The following is a 19,744-nucleotide window of genomic DNA, read 5'->3' as shown; positions in this document are numbered from 1 at the left end:
GGTATTTTTGAACAATTCAAATTGCTTTTCTGCTCTGAGTTCCTAGTTATGTGAAACAGATGAGTACCTTTTATCAGTTTTTCATATCACTCTTGGTTAAAACAGACATATATAGTCACTTGTGGATAAGCTTTACTTTGCTCCATCCTGAACCAGAGCCTACAATCTTAACAGTGGGAATCGAGACTGTTGCTGCATTAATATTGCCACTGTTCTGGGGAGGGGATGGGCATGGGTGAGTAAAAATGCCACAAAGCTCCCCTGGTATCTTGAAGTTGCCTTTTTCTTAATGCTACATTCACTTGGTTGCTGTAAACTTTGTTTTTCAGAGTTCTGATAGAGTTGATTCTGACAGTTTTTGTTTGTCTTTTAATATTTCTGTGGAACAGTGAGACCCTAGATCTGTCTATCACCATTTTGCTGGTAATACTCCCATCCTAAAATTAACCACTTAGTTGTTTTGGAAAGGTTTATGAGAAGCCCACAATTTCAGAATTGGAAAAAGCTTTTGAGATTGTGTAGCCTGGTGGTTTATAACCCTTATCCCCAGGGGTTTCATGGAATTCCCTTAGGTCCACCTCAGAACCTCAGAATGTTGGAGCCTCTTTACTATCCCTCTCCTTCGTCTTCACCTAGAATCTCTCAGACTTTGTCACCCTTACTTTTATTTTTTTAAATGGTATGCTTTCATTGGAAATGGGTTTTTGGCTTAAAATTTTTCAGAAACCAATGGTTCATTTCAAGTGCTTAGTTCAGAACTAGGCAAGGAATATTCAGGTTCCGTAGTCAATGTCACCCAGTTTCCCAGCTACTCAGAGAGGTAGCTGGACTGGGACATGTAGGGATTCTTGGTAGGATCATAACTTGGTGCCTTTGTTCAACATTTAACTAGAGCCAAGGCACTGTGTTATGTAGGGGAAGGTAGGAAGAGCTTGTTGTGGCACTCCTCAATCCTTTTCTATCATCCTGAACAATCCAATCCTGGCTCCAAATTTGTACCCTCTTTCAGCATAGCTAGCCTCCAAATTTGACCAGATTGAATCTTCTTGGAGGGCAACTTGTCAACTATTGTTACTGGAGAATGCCTCCTGGAGCATTCACTCCTCCTACCATCATCTGAAGACTTAACAAATTATCTTTTCTTACCACATATCATTCTCTTCCCTAGAGGAGATCTAGAAAATAACATTTTCTCCATTTTGTTACATTTTCAATTCCATTTATATATGACAACTAGCTCTGAGTATGAGAATATTGTATAGTAATAGTGAACTTTTTTTTTTCATTTTTCACTGTTTTTGAGCAACAAAACAGAGCTTATGTGGTTATTGAACAAGACATTGATACCCAGGAAGGACATGGGACACCATACGTATTATCAAGCTAGACCTAAAGAGGGGTTGGAGAATTTCTGCTGAGAGGAAATAGCAGTCTTCATTGGGTGGATTTCACTGCAGTTATTAAAAGAGTGATCTGGTCTGATGCAGTTAACCTCTCACAGTCTCTTAGAATCCTAAGATTCCATCTTCTGTAGTAATTAAATAATACCTCATTTTGCATATGTTTTATGGATATGATAAGTTTTATTTTCTTTGGTATAATTTATATATATATTTAATGTATGTATAAGTATGTAATATTTATATACACACACATATATACACATATATAAATATATAGCATTTGTATATACACACATTTTTATTGGTAGATTGTATAAAAGTATGAAAAGCATAATAATATCACTCAGAAATTTATAGGAGCAGCAGTTTTCAATCCTTGTAATATTATATCTAAATAGAAAACAATCAGCTTGGAGGTTTTCTTGCTGACTGGTGTATTGACATGATTGTGATACCTCCAGCTGGCTTTTTCACACTGAATGACAATTACACGCATGCCCCATGATAGTTGATGCTCACAGAGCATAAAGAGAAAGGAAAACAGTGATCTTAGGTCCATGAGGGAAGGCTATAACCACGGACAAAGTAAGCAAACAGAAACCTAGCTAATTGAAAGGGAGGATAGTTAAAATTTAGCAGTGTTGAATTGGGAATAGCATCAGTGTCAAAAGGAACTTGAATTTCACTGGATGATTAAAAAATAACATGGCAAATTGTTTCTTCCTCCAAATTTATGGAACCAAAATAAGCCAAGAACTCCCTCCCCCCATCCTTGTCATAAAAGGGAGCCATTGAATATATAGGTCTGGAATGAGTTTGGATAGAAGATATTATTTTCTAAAAATCTGAAATGTATTTTACCTTTTTGCATATTTTAACTGTGAAATTATGGTTATGTAGCTTTGCATTCACATGAACAGTAGTGCTTCCTGTTTGAATGTTCTAAGTATCTGAGTCTCTCTACCACCATGTAACTCCCTCCCCCACTCAGAGTAATAATACTTATGATTTTTAAGGTAAGGAATAATATGTACATATGAAATTAGTAATAAACAATGAACAGTGACATATTAAGGCAAAAAAAATTAAAAATCCTCCTCTGCATGCTTCTCAAAGGTACCTGCATTATATAGTGGAAAGATCTTGGTGGAAATTCATGAAGCTTGGATTCAAGTCTTCACTCTGCTACTTACCATGTGTTTTGTCAAATCACTTTTCTTCTCATAGCCTTTCTCTCCCCTCAAATTTGCACTATGGAGATAGGAATTTTGCTTTCTAATCCCTGGGTTATTTTGAAATGATATGTAGGAAACCATTTGACAAAAAAAAGAGAGATGGAAATGATATGGATAGTGATGCTCCCAACTACTAATTAATCTTTTAAAAAATTATGATTCTTAATATGGTATTTTATATTTTTCAAGACAAAATGTAACCAATAACCAGCCATCTTTCCATGAAATAAGAAACATTTAATTACCATTTTTACCTGAACCGACAATGGAGAATCATGAAAAAAGAGCTAGGTAGAAGCAGAAATTAACTAACTTCTATCAACTAACAGAGCTGGTGTGTGTTGCTTCAAACCTCCAAGGCTTTACTTTTTTATAGTTCAAATGCAAATGCTCTATCTTCTGTGTTTAAATTGTTAGGATTTGGTAAGTTTTATCTTCATTTATCCTATTGTGTACACACACACACACACACACACACACACACACACACACACACTCCTGTCTACCACTTTTTCCTTCTCCTGGCCAACTTTAACAAGGTCTTCATGACTCAGCTCAGACGTTTTATCTTCCAAGAATTCACTCATTTCTCCTTCCCACCTCACTCTGGCTTAACTAAGTCTTTTCTGTGTTATTTTGCTGTATCATTGAATTCTGCTATTTGGTTAAAAAGTGTGTATGTGTCTTTTACCCCCAAGTACAATCTAAGACTCCTGAAGAAATAGAGGTCATGTACTATTCATATGGGGACTGGCATTAGTAAATTCTTAGTAAATGTTTCTTAGTGAATAAATGAATGAATGGATAATATATGAGAAGCTCTTTGAAAAGAAAAGACAATGTGTAATGTGATATTTTTCAAATATAACTGCAGAAGGAAGAAACATTTGTCTAGTTAGATAGTACTATATTGGAAGCAAGAAATCAGTTATTGGGCCATTTCTACTAATTCGATGAGTAACTCCAGGAAAATCACTTAAGCTCTCTGCATTTAACTTCCCATTCAAAAATGGGGCAATCTGCGTTTCCCATTGCCTGCTTCATTAAGGATGTCACGGAGGCCAAAATTGGAGCAATTACATGATATCTGCTGATTTTTAAAAATAAAGTGGTATTATGCATTTCGGGGGATACATAAATACCAGCTCATAGTCAAACACATATCTTATACTATATACTGAGAAATTCCTGCGAAGTTTTCTCTAAACCATTTAAAATTAAATAACATTTTAAATGGACTGAAGATTTATATTTAAAGCATAGTTTTGTTCTATGCCAGTTTTATAGCGTACAGAATCCTTTTGAAAGGGAACAATTATTTATAATTTGTTTTATAATTTAGAATTTTCTTGTAATACCAGTCTCTTGAAGTAGCACCCTCCTAGATCCCTCTGACTATGTCTCCTCTTCTGCCTGGCAAGCCATTGTTGAGTGACATTGGAGAAGAACTATCCCCCACTGAACTGCCTGTATTGTCTTTGGGAGGTTGAATTTTTGTTCAGGAATTCAACCTCTGTCCTGCAAGTGCTAATTTTCAGAATTGTGCACAGATATTTGTGTCTTAGAGAAATAAGTAAAGAAGGTGATTCTTTCCAGCACATCGGGAAATCTTGCTTCTAAACTGAGATAAAAGGTACAACTCAATAATTCCCTAAAGGATTGGGGGATTATTTTTTCTTTTTAAAACAAAATGTGTTTGTTTCTTTGTTTGTTTGTTTAGAAATTGACCTCAGATAGAGTAACAAATCCATAGTTAATTTCTCATGTAATTATGGTGTTACTTATCCCCACTTTATCAGGACACTTCTTGTTCTCACCTGGGCAAGAATATAATTTAGGCTTTGCTTATTACTCTCCAATTAAGAATACAAACTACATAGTGTTTAGATTTTCCTTCTTAAGAAATTACTGTGGAGCTGATTTCCTTAAGTGTTCCCCTCTATGCTTCTGTATGAACTGTCTCATGGGAGTAGGACATCTCTGTCTTGATTGCTTTTTTCTTTTCGAATCAACTTCATCGAAGTAACGTATATGTACAATAAATTGTACCCATGTGAAATCCATGTAGCCACCACCACAATCAAGGTGCAGGGTATTTCCAGCTACCCCCAAAAGATCCCTCATGTCTGTTTGCATTCACTCCCATTCCATCCCCTCCCTAGGCAACCAGAGATTTGCTTTCTGTCCGCATAGATTAGTTTGCATGATGCCTTTTATTGAGCCCACGTTCTTGGAGTTGAGTTTCTTTATGGGGAGTCAAACTGCATGGTTGGAGTGAAGGAGAAGTCAGAGCTAGCCATCACTAAACTACTTGGTGGGGGGTCTAATATTTATTTTTTTACATGTTCACCATTTAGAAGTAAGTAAGTTGTTTTCCTTTGACCATGTAAACTTAGGAGATATAAACTCTTATTTTTAGGAGCACAGAACTTTGTTCCACTCAGATTTTGAAAGTGGTCAAGGGACAGGGTCAAGACTACTCACCTTCTTTTGGCTTTAGCACAATGGTTCTGATCACTGGACATTTGACTTTATATGGCTAAGAGTCAAGCACTATTGGTGAAATGTTTGCAAAAGGATTGGCATGAAATCGCCTGACTTGTATTTTATGCCTGTGCCACAGTCCAGAAATAAACATTACATTTCTTTCTCTAAATATATTTGTGTCTTGGATAGCCAGCTGACAACTATTGTCTTTTTTGTTTTTTCCAGTTAAATAGCAATTGTTTTGGATGAAGGAATGGCACTGTTTAAAACTCTTTCACTCTGAAGAGTCTTCTGGGTGAGAAGAAAAATAGATTTCCAGTCTTAAGAATCAAATGGCCCTATTCAATGTCAGTCTTATGACTTTGCCCCCACATTTTAAAATTTTGTTCAATTGGGCTCTAACCTATTTCAAAGTAAAGTTGTGAAGCTTCCCTAACAGGACTGTTCTAGACACAGGTGCTTTTCTAGCTTCTAGAAGTACCCTTTTCTTCATGTTGTTTAGTGGAAAAAGTGACTTTTAACCTTTCAATGCCTAGGTTTCCTTTCTCCTTTTTAAGAAGACTTAATTGACCCAGTTCATTTAAATGTAACCTATTGTTTAGAAATTTCTGGGGGCATAATTTACTTAAAGCAGTAAGTCAGATTTTTTCCTTTCTCCTCCCTTTTATTCTTTTATAGGCAAGAACTGTATGCAGATTATTGAGAGAGGAAAAATAATATCTGAAAGGTGGCTTTCTTAAAAGGCGCCAGTAGTATTAGTGTCATGTCTGAAGCACCCATTTGTGTCAACTGTACAGACCTTTCAATGGAAAATTGTGCTGTGCTACCTTTTAAAGTATGAAATGCTAATTTGGGATTTACAGTTTTTGAACTGGAGGGCTGCATTTTGCATGGGATTTTGTTTAATTTCCCAGTGAAAAAAGGCATTTGAAACACAACTGCCTACAGCCAACTGTCAACAAAAATCAACTGTAATAGCACAGAGCCTGTCACTGATGTATGTGGTGATGTGGTAATCTTCTCAATTTAGCTGGATATTTCTTCTCCGTACAAAATAGCTGAAAGTCTTGCTAGGCATTTATGAATATCGGGAGGTATTATTAGGCTGATAATGGGGCCAGATTAAGGAAGTGTACACTGGTTCAAAGTGTCAGTTAAAGAGACACAGGATGGGCCAATGCATGGCCCTCGGTCTAAGGGACTCTTCATATTTCAGGTTTTCTAAAGATTTGGGCGATAGCATGCTGAGTTCCATCTGCTGTGAAAGTGGCTTTCTGGGGAAAAAAATAAAGTTGTTATGCTATTTTTTCCCCCAGAAATCTGTTTTTGTTTATCAAGAGGGTGAAATAAAAAATCTCTGGAACTGGAAGTGAGGAGGGCAGACTAGGGGAATCTTGGAAGTGAGACTGGTCAGTATTACTCTCCCCACAGCGTGGAGAGGCAGTGGTTCAGACCTGGCATCTTTCCCCCCTAAGTCAGGACTGTCTAAGAGCTGGGAGAAAAGAATTCTTCTGGAGTCTCTGTATTTTAGTAGTGGGACCCCCTTTGGATTCCAAATAACAACTGGCAAATGCGAGGCAAAAAATAAAGCTGCGTATAACCTATCCTTTGGCAAGGCACAAAGTTGGCACTTATTAGCAGTCATCAAAACACAGCATTAGTGAAGCTTCTCATATCAAAAGGGTATTTAGAATCAAATGGCACTTTACGTTACCATTTGCTTTTTGTTTGTTTGTTTGTTTGTTTTTTAAGTGAGCCATCTTCAAATCTGGCCCCACCATTTATTAGCTCCATCGTAGCTCAGCTCTCTGTGTTTAAGTTTCTTCATCTCAGAATTGGATTAATAATCATGCCTATCTCATAGAGATTTTGTGAGAAATTATTTAATAGATATGAAGAACTTAGAACATTGCTTGACATATAATAAGTATCATAGGATGAGCTTTTATTGTCATCATCATCATTGATATAAGCAACATATTTACAGTTACCAAGTAATCATGGCAAAAGGATAGAAAGAGGAACGTACTAGCACATCTGCCACATAACCTGTTGTGAAAGGTATATTCAGTTTTTCTTAGTCATTGTGTTTTCGTATGTAGATGGAAGATAGGAGTGAATTGTGCCATCTCAGCTACAGGGAATATGTTCTAAGATACTTCTAAATAGCAGCACGGCTAATAGGAATTTGTGAGTGTCCTGGCCTGTTTGCGGACTGCCTGCCCAGTAGCCCTTCCTCTGTGGCTCTGCTCTTCTACAGCCCCTGCTTCCCGTGTGACCTTGATTTCTTTCCTTCCTTGCTTACTTTGACCCATGGTGATAGATCAAGGATGGACCTCTGGTGAAGAGGTGTGGCCCCAGATAGGCACGTCGGTGACATGTCTTGGCACACGCCTAAGAACAGCTAGGTTGAGCCAATCTAATTCCTTTCTCCACAGTTCTGTGATTGAGTACTGAGGTATGATTGTCAGTTATCAGTAGGTACCTAGATTTAAAGACGGTGAGATGGAGAGAAGGGTATGGTTAGATATGGCTTTGGCAGTTATGTACAAATTAAAGCTCTGGTAAGACAATGGAGCAAAGAGAACAGCAGCGACACCATGAGAGAGAATCTTTGAGGCTGCCTGTCTTTCTGTTTCCTGAGCTTTCACAACCGCAGTTTTTCCAGATCTCCTGAGATCTCTCGATGTCCCTACAACAAACTTCCCATCCTCTTGACTTCCCACTCATTTGAGGTCTCTGTTCCTTGCAACCAGTCAGGACACAGAGAGTCTAAGGTTCCATGTGTGAATAAGAAAGTAAAGGTTTCTGCTGGTGAGTAAAAAACACTGCCTGTAATGGAATTAAAATAACGCTTGACGGGATGGTCAGGGTAATTTCCATTATCCATATTCAAAGTCTTAGGAATGAAAGGTTAGCAGAAATAAAGGGATGGGCAATTATCTCTAGGTTCTAGTGCACTGATAAGGTCTCTGCACACATGGTATTACTTTTAATGGAGCAGTCATATAGATGATCAACGAGTAAATATAAATAAACATGGTAACAGTAATTATAGGCTGAGATGACTTCGATGAAGGCAATAAATAAGGAGTAAAAACTAGGAGATCCATTGGAAGTTTGCTGAAGTGTGTTCTTTAGCACCAAATGATTTTGTTGGGGGCACTGCCAGTGTTCTCTGAGTGAAAAGTCCCATATGACCTTAATCCATTCATTCCCTTGCTTGGCCTTGGCCAGTGATAATAGACTGCGAATGGATCTCTGATGGAAAAGTGTAGCCCAAGAAAGGCATAGGTATAGGTATAAGTATATACGAGATCAACATATACTCCAGATAGATATGGACCCCTCCTGGCAAGACATAAAGCTTTTCTGCCTTTTATTTTCAAAGATGACTCCAAAAACAAGCATTCTATTTTTGATTTTTTTTCTCTGTTTGGAATGGATTTGGACAGTAGATAATGGAACAATTTAATGAGCCTACCTTTTACTAGGCAATGTGCAAGATTCTTTCCATAATTCTCTGATTTAATGAACAAAACCACCCACTCTCCCCTTGTAATCATTGGCATTTATGTATACAGTGACTACCTGCGATTCAGGCTTCTGTCTAGATGTGGAGAGGAGCATTTCTCTGTAGACTAACGGGTGTTTTCATCTGCTGCCTGTTTCCTCCAGCATCAGGTTCTAGCCTGAATACAGACTTTTAATGAGCAACCCATATGTAAATAATTAGTATAAGAGAGGAATTAACTATGATTACTCAATTGCTTTTTTTTCTTTTTAGAAATGATTTGCTATTCAGTTTTAAGCTTTCCAACTATTTTGTTGGGGATCCAACTTGGAGAAAAGAAGTGTTTTTTGTTCTCATTATCACTTTCAGTTAAAACTGCATAGTTAGGGGTGCCTGGGTGGCACAGCGGTTAAGCGTCTGCCTTCGGCTCAGGGCGTGATCCCGGCGTTATGGGATCGAGCCCCACATCAGGCTCCTCCTCTATGAGCCTGCTTTTTCCTCTCCCACTCCCCCTGCTTGTGTTCCCTCTCTCGCTGGCTGTCTCTATCTCTGTCAAATAAATAAATAAATTCTTTAAAAAAAAAACTGCATAGTTAATTTCCAGAGGTAGACATCCCCTTGAGTACGTATGATAGGAAATAGAGAAATTGCTGTTCTGTGCTTTCAGGATTGAGAGAGATCTAGAACTTTGGAGAGGAGGGAAAATACCAGGTGTAAGGTTGAATATGATGCAGTGGAATTTCGTGAGCATAGAAAATTCTGCCACTAAATACATGAACAATTCTCTTGAGTCCTTCCCAGGATGCCAAACAAGTGGTCTCAGCAGGAGAGACCACTTCTTCTTCAGGGTTTTTATATATTAAAAAAAAAAAAAAAGTTAAGCGGGTACAAGCTCACTGACAAATTAGCTGTGGGGTGCAGTAGTGTGCTCAGGAGCACCGTGGCTGCTTCTCTAGAAACTGAGTGTGGACTGATTAGGGTGTCTTCCAGTAGTACTAACCATGACATCTAAATAGGTCCTTTGCTGATGATATTTCTACTTCTTTTTTACTGTGCACTTTTCATTCAGAGGCACTTAAGTATGATGATAAAGATAGAGCCATCACCACCCCATTGTCCATCAGAAATGACATGTCATGAAATAATTATTCCAGGCAAAGTGGTGATGTTTTTTTCTTCACAGTGCCACTTTATCCCAAGGACAGGATCTATCTCTTTTTCTCTTCAGAGGGTTAGGCTTAGACCAAGTGTGAGACTATGTGCATTTTTCTTCTCATGAGCTCAGTATTCTCCGATGTTCGTCATACCTTTACTCAAAAATACTGACCCAGAGCCTAATTTGTGCCAGAAGCCACTGGAGATGCAGCAGTAAACAGAACAGACAAGGTCTTTGCTCGCATGAGATTATATTCTAGTAAGGAAGACAGATAATCAAGCAAATATAAACAAGGTAATTATAGATTGTGATGATTACCAGGAAAGAAAGTTTATCCACTTGGTGCTCAGGGCCATCCCCTCCTCAAACCAAACCTCCAACACGCCTTCTTTGTCTTTGAAGTGCAGGACTGACTTTTAGTTTTACATACAGCCATCTAATGCAACGTCAAGCCTGTCTCTCCTTTCCAAATTCTTGTCCCTAAATCTCTTCCATCTAGACATTTTAGAACTGCCAATGAACCCAGTATTAAGAAATTTTCTTGGAAGAAAAGGCACAAGACACAAATTGTTATCAAAGTCTGGAACCCCCAGAAGACAAGTAGCTGTGTGGTAGTTATTTGCATATATGTCTGTCTTCCCTATTAGACCTCCTTGAAGGTAGACACAAATCTTTTTTTTTTCTTTGTCTTCTGTGTTATATGCACATAGTAGGAACTCAGTATATTGCTTACTGAATTCAGTTGGGTAGCAAAAACCACAGGCTCTTGCCAAAAGCATTAGTGAATGCATGTTTGAAGAAAATTAACTAACAATTAAGATTAAAACGTCAGTATTCACATGGATTTTGGCTGAGCAGATACATTTCCTTACTGGTGAACATAAGGCTTTTCAGACCAATGAATCTGGCATCCTACTGTCCCTTGCCAGCAAGGCATGGCAGGGATGGAAGAAAAGGAGTATGGGCTGAATGTAGACTTTGGCAAATGTTTGGCACTTGCATTCCTCCTGCCAGAATCATCAGCTCCTGGTCTGTGTGGCAAGAGGTACGTGAGAGAGAAACTTGAGAGGCCCTAGCGTAAGACCGATCTATGGAGGTGCTGAAGCTATTTTTCTTTTGGCTTGACACTTGTTAGAAGGATGCCCTGCCTAGCCCAGCTGAATAATTTCGGGCTTCTTCTCTGAACACTCCCTCCAGGGACCTAGGTCAAATGATTCCTTGGCTGATATCTTACAACGTGCCAGCCTTATACATAGAGACAGGGTTCCTGAGACAGACAGTTAAGGTTCTTACCTTTAGATGACCACTGTTCCCACCTGAGAGGCAGGACTTAGCATGTAACCAGGAAAGGAAAGCCAGCCGTGATACTCTCCCTGCCCCAAGAGTTCACCTTTGTGTGTCCACATGTGCATATGTGCACACACACAAAGGGACACACACACAGACACAGACACATGTGTATATACACTAGTCCTTTCCCACATAGGATAAATCAGAGTAACGGCTTCAGGCCCCACGTTTTGGTAGTGGAACTTGAGGATGCTTCCAGGCTATGATAAGAAGTGGGTTACAGGGGTAGGACGAGGAGAGGCGATGGATGTGGAAGAACGATGTGGTTTTACTAGCTGGCCTGGGTTGTATGGGCCTAAATCCTCCATGATACAAATTGTATGAAATGAGCGGAAGGAATACACAATTCATTCAGTCATTCAGTTGTTCTTCATTTAAGAAATGATTGTTGAGTATCTACCATGTGCTAGGGACTAGGGATGCCACAGAAGGAGAAAAAAGAAAGCTATAATTTATAGGGAAAGCAGACATTAACCAGATAGTTCCACAAATATAAAATTGGCAACCGTGATAAGGGTTAAGCTAGTAGGTGCTGTGAGAGATTATAATAGGGGCATTTAACCCATCAGGGAAAACTTTTTTTTTTTTTTTAACGTACCTGCTTTTGCTAATGAAATGCTTTTCTGGGGTCTCGGGTGGGGAGTGTGGGGTTGCCCTCCACTCTGTGTCTCCCCAGGTCATCTTTGTATCAGTATGTGAAGGCATGTGCACAACTTAAATAGACTGGTTCTGTCTTTTTATCTCTTTGCTGTTTATTTAGTTATTTGCACGTAATTACAACTATTTTTAATGTATCTGTGTTTACTCGTCATCTACAGGAGACTATAGGAATTGCATCGGAAATGCAAATTCTTCAGTCACTCACCAGACATGGGAGGATGTTTCCAGTGAGCTGGAAAACAGAGCTGAGTGATGTATCATAAAACTTAGCTTTTGTGTTGAATGGTCTTCTTTTGAATTGTGTTACATTAAAGTAAAACTCACTGGTAGCAGCGTGATGTGTGGAAAGAGCAGGGATCTGGGGTCTGAGAGCCTCCACCACTTGTCCATGGGGCCCTTGGGTAATTTACATATCTTCCCGGAGCTTCAGTGATTCTGTCTTCAAGATGGAGATTATTATCGCTGCCTCAGAGATTTTTGGTGAAGAAATATGTGAAGGTTCTACAGACAGTAATGCTCTAACGTTAGTAGAACTTGGTAAATATTTGTTTCCTTGCCTGCATTCAGATTTTTGGGCCACTTTATCATATGTCTTCATGGAGGTACCCTGCTGATTTCAAAGAAGGTTTCTTTTACCATAGAAAGTGGGATCGAAGGGAGTATTCTAAAGGGATCCTCATCTTAACCTAGGGAAGATGAGATGCCCATACCCCAGTTTATAACAAGATTCCGTAGAAAGGGGGGATGGAAGATGAATGTACATTAAAGTGATTCAAAACATGAGCAGACTCTGTGAGTGTTATGCACAGATGAGTTAATTGTTTTGCTTTAAATATATTTCCTGAAGAACAGAAGCCCGATCACAGCACACATCGTTATGTATTTTAGACAAACAGCACTTCGAATCAAATTATAGTACATGCATAAAATATTAAAATAAGACATTTATAACAAATCTTTCTAACTTAGTGCTCAGCTCTAAAATAGATTTATATGCGGATAAGCAATAGGTGCGATAAATGTGGTACAGATCCCACGATTTAAATTGCAAATCAATGGGGCATCATGGGAAGAAGGAATGCAGACTTGAAGTACTGAGGGAAAAGATCCAGCTATGCAATATTTTTAGGTCTTCTGCCTGATTTCATTTTGCAATGTCTGTATCTGGACTCCACATTTGATAAATTATAATATCTGCTCTCTCATATAGTTTCTTTACACTCCCAATTTAAATGATCTAATTAAAACCTTCATTTATTGTTCCTTTTGTTTATTGTTGAACTGTTGCCAATATACAGTTCCCCAGAGTCTTCCAGTTATTTTAGTTAGGTGGGAGATTTTAGAAGAACGTTATCATTTCTCCGTGAACAAAGTAGGCAGCGGAATGGGGAATGATACCCTTGCTCACGCTGGTGCGCTGCCCGCACCGCCGGGTCACCTTGTGCTCTTTGCCTCCCCCGGGGTCTGTTGGACAATGTGCGGTGAATGTGTTGACCACTTGTCTCCATGAGTGATCCCTACCCAAGAATATTAAGCTTGTTTCATTTACTTTGAAGAACTTTAGGTCTGTCAAGTTGAACGTAGATAGAGCTGAATGCTTCTAGGTTAGCTGACCTGTTTGAATTCGGGACTCCCCCCATATCAGAAGCCCTTGGAAGAACCCCAAGGGATGACGTTGTGCTGTGGGACTCTCATGGCATCCGATCCGTTGGGGAAGTAGATCGTTTGCTCCCAACCACGGGCTGTAGACACACAGCAGTTATTCTCAGGGCTGGAGGTCTGCGAGTGGAGGGGAGGACACCATCATAGAGGGTTAATGACAGTGTTTCTGGGTGCTGATGACTAAAGAGATCTCTGTTGGCCAAAATTTTATATGCAGCTACACAATTGAAACATCTCTTAGCAAGGGGTAGAGTTGTTTTACTTAGAAACCTTTCTTCTCCCTGTTCTGTATGGTAGAGACTTCTCTTCCCATTGAATATCTGCAATGTTAGTTTTCTTTCATAGAGGAGGTCTGTGTGGCCGTATTTCTTTTTTTTTTTTCTTCCTTTCCCTCTCTCTTTTTTGCAGTGCATCATATTGAAGGTTTTTTTTTTTTTTTGAAGATTTTATTTATTTATTTGACAGAGAGAGAGCACACGCACATGTGGCACGCACGCAAGAGAGAACATGAGCGGGGCGGGGGGGGTAGGGGCAGAGAGAGGGAGAAACAGACTCCCTGCTGAGCAGGGAGCCAGATGAGGGACTTAGTCCCAGGATCCTGAGGTCATGACCTGAACTAAAGGCAGATGCTTAATCAACTGAGCCACCCAGATGCCCCTCATATTGAGTTTTTAATGCTTAGGTTCCTGGTGCAATTAATTTACCTACCTTTTTGCACTCACCTTACCATAATTGTTTCCAATACTTTTTTGGAAGTTGTTGCATTAAAAGTAATAAAGGAAGAAATAAATGTCTTCATATTCAAGATTTCAGGTGGCAAGATTCAATCATATTTCATATCAGCCAGCCATACCAGAAGAGAAGGAAAGACCTGGCTATATTCCTGCTGTAAAGTTGTATCCACAAAATTGCATCTGTCAGTGCTTCCCTCCATGTAGGTCAGTACAATTAGGACAGCTCTCAGAGAGGAAGAAATTCAATATATGTAATTAAATACATGTATACAGATTCTTCCTGGAACTGAGGTACCAGTATGTGTTCCCAGTAGTCTGTTCCAATAAGAGCCAAGTGCAACCTTAAAATAGAGATGTAAAGAGTTAGGTCTGTGCCATCCATTACAGTAGCCACTGGCCACATGTGGCTACTGCGCATTTGAAATGTAGTTAATCTTAGTTGGCAAGGACTATGAATGTAAAATACATACCAGATGTTGAAAACTTAATACAAAAAAGTAAAATATCTCAATTTTTATATTGATTAATTACCAAAATGATAATATTTTGGATATATTGGATTAAATAAAATATATTATTAAAATCATTTTCCTATGTTTCTTTAAAATGTGGCTACTAGAAAATTTAAAATTATATATGTGGCTCACGTTACATTTCTATTGGACAATACTGAGCAAGATTGATGTAAAGGTAATATTGTAACTAATTGGCTGAAAAGACTTTGGTATTAGGCAGCTCACTTTGTTCTTTACAGCATGGCTGAAATTCATTGTAAATGGAGTCCTATTTAAGTGTGCCAGGAGATCTTGCTGGTTAAAGTAACCCCATGGTGAGAACTGCCATCTTATGAGTAATCGCTCCCTAATATACTTGTTTAATAGGTTTGGATTTTAATAGGGTTTTCTTAAAGCAAAGTTCACCAATTTTATCTTTCGCTTTCCGGTATGATCGTTATTTACCTCTGTGTGAAGAGTCTCTGGCCTTTCATGAGATGCATGTTTTTGTTTATTTATCTTTCACAATCGCCACTTCTTAGAGGGGAAGTGTAGTTTGGGTGAATGTGCTTGGACTCTGAAGGTTAGACTTTCTGGGCTCGTCGCTAGCGTTTACAGTGACCTTTGGCATATCCACCTCTCTCAGCTGAAGTTTCCTTATCTGTGGAATGGAACGCTAACTCAGAGCTTGCAGGGGAGCAAGGCACATTCTGTGACATGATTGCTGTCCTGGGCATACGGACTCAATGGAGTGAGTCTCCTGTCACCTCCTTTTGTTTTATAAGTGCCTTGGGGCCCAAGTTTCTAGGACACCTAATCTGTATTGCTGACCACTGATTATTTTTCCCAAGGGAAGGCCATTATTATGAGCACTGTGTACCTGTCTGAAGCACAGAGGTGGTCATGGCCCTTGTGAAGAGGATCACACATAAGCTCTTGGCCTGTGTCTTTGCATTTGCCCTTCTCCCCGCCCAAATGGCCCTCCTTCCCCCTTCACTTCCTTTCCCCATTGTCTTGTCCATCCTTCAATGTCCAGGTGAAGTGTCACCTCTTTCATTAAGCTGCCTTTGACGACTTCAGAAAGAACTAATTTATCAACTTTATGCGTTTTATACATTCCAGTGCTTACTGTCAAGTGATTTCAAGCCTAATTTTGGTTTCATGCACAGAACTGTAAGCGTTTTGAAGGCAGTGGCTATGCTTCATACCCATTTCTCAACTGCCATGCATCTCGATCAAAAAATACTTACTGATTAATTGGCTGACAAGGGCTTGGCTAATAGAACATTCTCTAATGCAAGAATAAGTATTCATGATAGAAGGTGACCCAGTAAGGAAAAAAAAAAAAAACATACACCATCTTTCCAGATATCTGTGGTAAATAATTAATATACATGTCAAAATTTAAGATTACCATCATGTAAAATCTCTATCTTATTTAACTGCTGAGTTCTAGGAGATAGCTGAATTAGTAAGAAGATGACTTACATAAGTTTCTAATTCTAGATCCTTTTGAGATACATCGCTATGTAATATACATGTGTAGATAAATGTATTAAGATCACCAAGATGCCTAGTTTCCATTTGTAGTCTTTTCTCAATAAGGCAGTAGGATATTGGTGCTTTCAACTGAGCTTAGAGATGTTGAAATGACATTCATGTCATGAAAAATAGTTAGCTGTTCTTGGCTACATTCACAAAGAAGTCCCCTAATGCTTCCTTTAATTGGCAGGATCCACACGTGGTTATCTGTTTTGCAAATGTACTCTGCACCGAGCGGCTGGCGCTGTGTATGTGTCTGTGTATGTTCTCTGTAGGTGACACTACCCCCTAATCGGACAATTGGTGCATTGTACTAGGACATACTGTATGCAGACAATGCCTCGCCTACCACTACCCCCCCCTTTTTTAAACCCTGAAATATGGTTGATATGGTCCATTGCAAAATGAACCTATATTGGAAATGGCAAAATTGTAATGTAAAATATACCGGGGTCAGTGGGGTGTGCTGTTTTTTGCATATATTTTTTCTCCCCTGACCCATGCCATTCCCCTGCATACAGGGAAAAAAGCTTCATCTCACACAGAAATGTGATGTCCTTTACTGCCAGAGGCTGTTGCTGTTTTAAATGAGGAAAAAGCACAATGCATGAAGAAGGAAAATTAAAGCATATTCATTTTGGAAATTAGATATGGTGTCAGGAGACTCTCAGAAAATAGCCCCGTTTGAATGGAGCCCCACACTACAAGACAGTTCACTGAACTTTTGACCACTATTTATGCTATGGAAGCTTTTGAAATAGGGAAGAGAGCAAAACATTTTATAGCTGCTTAATAGCTGTGTTCATTTTTCTTTCTTTCTTTTTCTCCCACCAGGCATTCGTCTATCCCTTCGGTGTATATAAGATATGCAAACACCATGTAGTTTATTGGCAGGCCTTTGTGTTAATGTTTCCAGGTTGGTTCCAAAACACACAGCTACTGGATGAGAGACTCTCCTGGCCAACCCGGTGACCTTCTTTACCCTCCACAGCACAGTCGGCCTCCTGCCCTGGGGCTAGTCTGGACCGGCCTGGGTCACACAGGGCTTGGGAGTGACAGTGACCTCTTCAGAGGTCATCCTGCGAGTGCAGAGAGACTGTACCTTTCCCAGTTCCCAGGGATGCCTTATGCAAAATTGGACAGGGATGGGAGAGATGATGGAAAAGGCATTTTGTCTAATTTCCCCCTTTCTGTTATTTGGAAGAACAGTTCTCAATTTGTGATCATCCGGTTCTGCTTCATTGCTTCCCTCCTGCAGAGCACATCACACCAACCAGGTTAAGTGGGATTCAAGGGCCCTCCAGGAAGGACAGCCAAGATTTTTGATTCAGCAGTGAATAAGGAAGCCCCTGGAAAAATAAGGTAGGGGAAGAGTTAATCGGGAGTGGAGGGTGGGGTCAATTTAGAGGTGGAAAAAGAAATCCAGTATGTATTGGTATTAATGAAAAATATGCTTTAACTTTTATACAAATATGAAGTGTGGAGCTAAACATTACAAATTACAGGTTGTGAGTCTATGTCAGCTTTATTATTGTTATTACTATTAATGTAATGATATCAAACCTAAGGGGTCACTGTATTTGTTTAATTTATTTTCTGGGAAAGCTTAGCATTTCATTTCCAAGCGAGGACCTTTTATCTGGCCTCTCGGCGACTTGCCCACACTGGCACAAATTGGGCTCCACCTCTCTCGGGACCTGTGAGCTCCTTAGTATTCGCTCTTTCTGATCATCACCAGGCTTGACTCATGGCTTTACCCCTCACTTCACTCCTCAATCAACCATGGGGCTCACTTCCATTAGGAAGCAATAATATAATACTGAGCTCTTCATGGTGTCCTGAGGTGGTGTGAGGACAAGGGATGCTGAGAAAAGGCTTAACTGTGGAATCGTTTTGTGTCACAAAATGTTCAGATGTGTCTGAAGGCTGACCTTCTGTGAGGTCATGTGTTTGGCTTGGGAAATAAGGACAGTCTGTTCCCATACGTAACTGTGAGCTTTCTGCAGACTCAGGTGAGAAAAAAACTTCATTGTGGGAACCTGTTGCTGTTTTCTTCTGCCTGTGCTCTGTGGTTTTAACTTTGGAGAGGGAGGGAGAAAGAGATCATCCCTCTCCTCCCCCACTCCCAGCATTATTCATTAGGAGAGGATTTTTTTCCTCCTTTGGACAGGAAACTTCTCTCCTCTCACTAGCCAGTAACAACCCTTCTGTTCATCCTTATGTCAGACCCTCACAACTGCACTAATATGATCTCTGACAATTGGAAGGGAGTGGGGAGAGTGTTGCAAGTGCCGCTCTGAAGTCAGGAGATGGCTCAGGGTCTTCTCAGAGCAATAGCTCCTCCTGACTAACTTTCTGCCAGGACTGGGAGGTTGAGATCATTGTGCTGACCTCAGGCCATAGGCTGAGAGAAACCTGAGAAGGCTTTAATCAGAATCTTCTTGGCCTCAGAAACTGCCCTCCTTTGTTTCCTGTTCTCCCTGAGGCTTCTTGGCACTGTCAGTAGCCATGTTGCTTTTGCTCAGGCTTTGTGAGAGGAAAGTCCCAGGGAGCCCTGGGGGGACTGCTTTGTGCTCCAAACCCATACTACCCACCCACCTCCAGTCTATAGCCTGATGAATGGAACTGAGATAGGATGAGGGGGATGCAAAGGGGCGAGGTCATGCTGGCCATGTTGACTGTTGGCAAAAAACGGGCACCAGAAATGGTGATGTCAGGCCTTTCAAACTGCAGTTTAGAGCTGGGAGTGGGGGAAAGTAAGGAATAATCAGGCTCGGAAAATTCTCGAGCTCTCCCAGGCTGCTTCACCCTGTTCTTCCTACTTCTGAGGACTTTGCTGAGATAGACGCGTGGTGGACTCAAATGGCCTGCATTTGTCTGTCACCCCTGCCTTGGCAGAGGATTATCGCTACAGTTGTCACACCATTTGTGATGGCCTATGGTTCCCCTGCCATTGTGGTGGCTCATAGGGATGAACATTTTAAATAATGAAGAAAAGCAGAGACCATGACCAAATCCAGCATCAAATCCAACAACAGCCATATTGATTTTTTTTTTTTTTTATTCTTTCTTAAGAGAATGAGGAGACAGGCCTAGGCAAGATTTCTGCTTTGCTTAATTATAAATGGACATATTATAGTAAATATTAATGATTGTATTAGTTTAGGAATTTAAAGTCTGACTCAAGTCTGCCTGTCACATTCTGATGACCAAGCTTTAAATGCAAATCCATCTCAAAAGAAAATTCCCATTGGGTGCAGCATTGGTAAGATGAACTCAATGCATGTTGACCATATGACAGTGAGGTGTTTTCTGGGGCACAGGGGCCTTGCTGGTAGGTCCCGAGTATTTCTGTTATTCTTATGATAGTCCATGAAATAGGATTTTTTTTTTTTTATAGTTTAGCAGTTTCTTTCCTTATATAATTGGGTTTTGGGTGAAGGTTGCATGACATAGTAGACTGGGGAGAGGTGACTTGATGTAATACAGAGCGGGATAGACTTGCAT

This window comes from Ursus americanus, chromosome 7, assembly GCF_024610735.1.
Source record: "Ursus americanus isolate L20-20 chromosome 7, mUrsAme1.1.p, whole genome shotgun sequence".
Lineage (NCBI taxonomy): Eukaryota > Metazoa > Chordata > Mammalia > Carnivora > Ursidae > Ursus > Ursus americanus.
Note: the sequence above shows the minus strand (reverse complement) of the source record.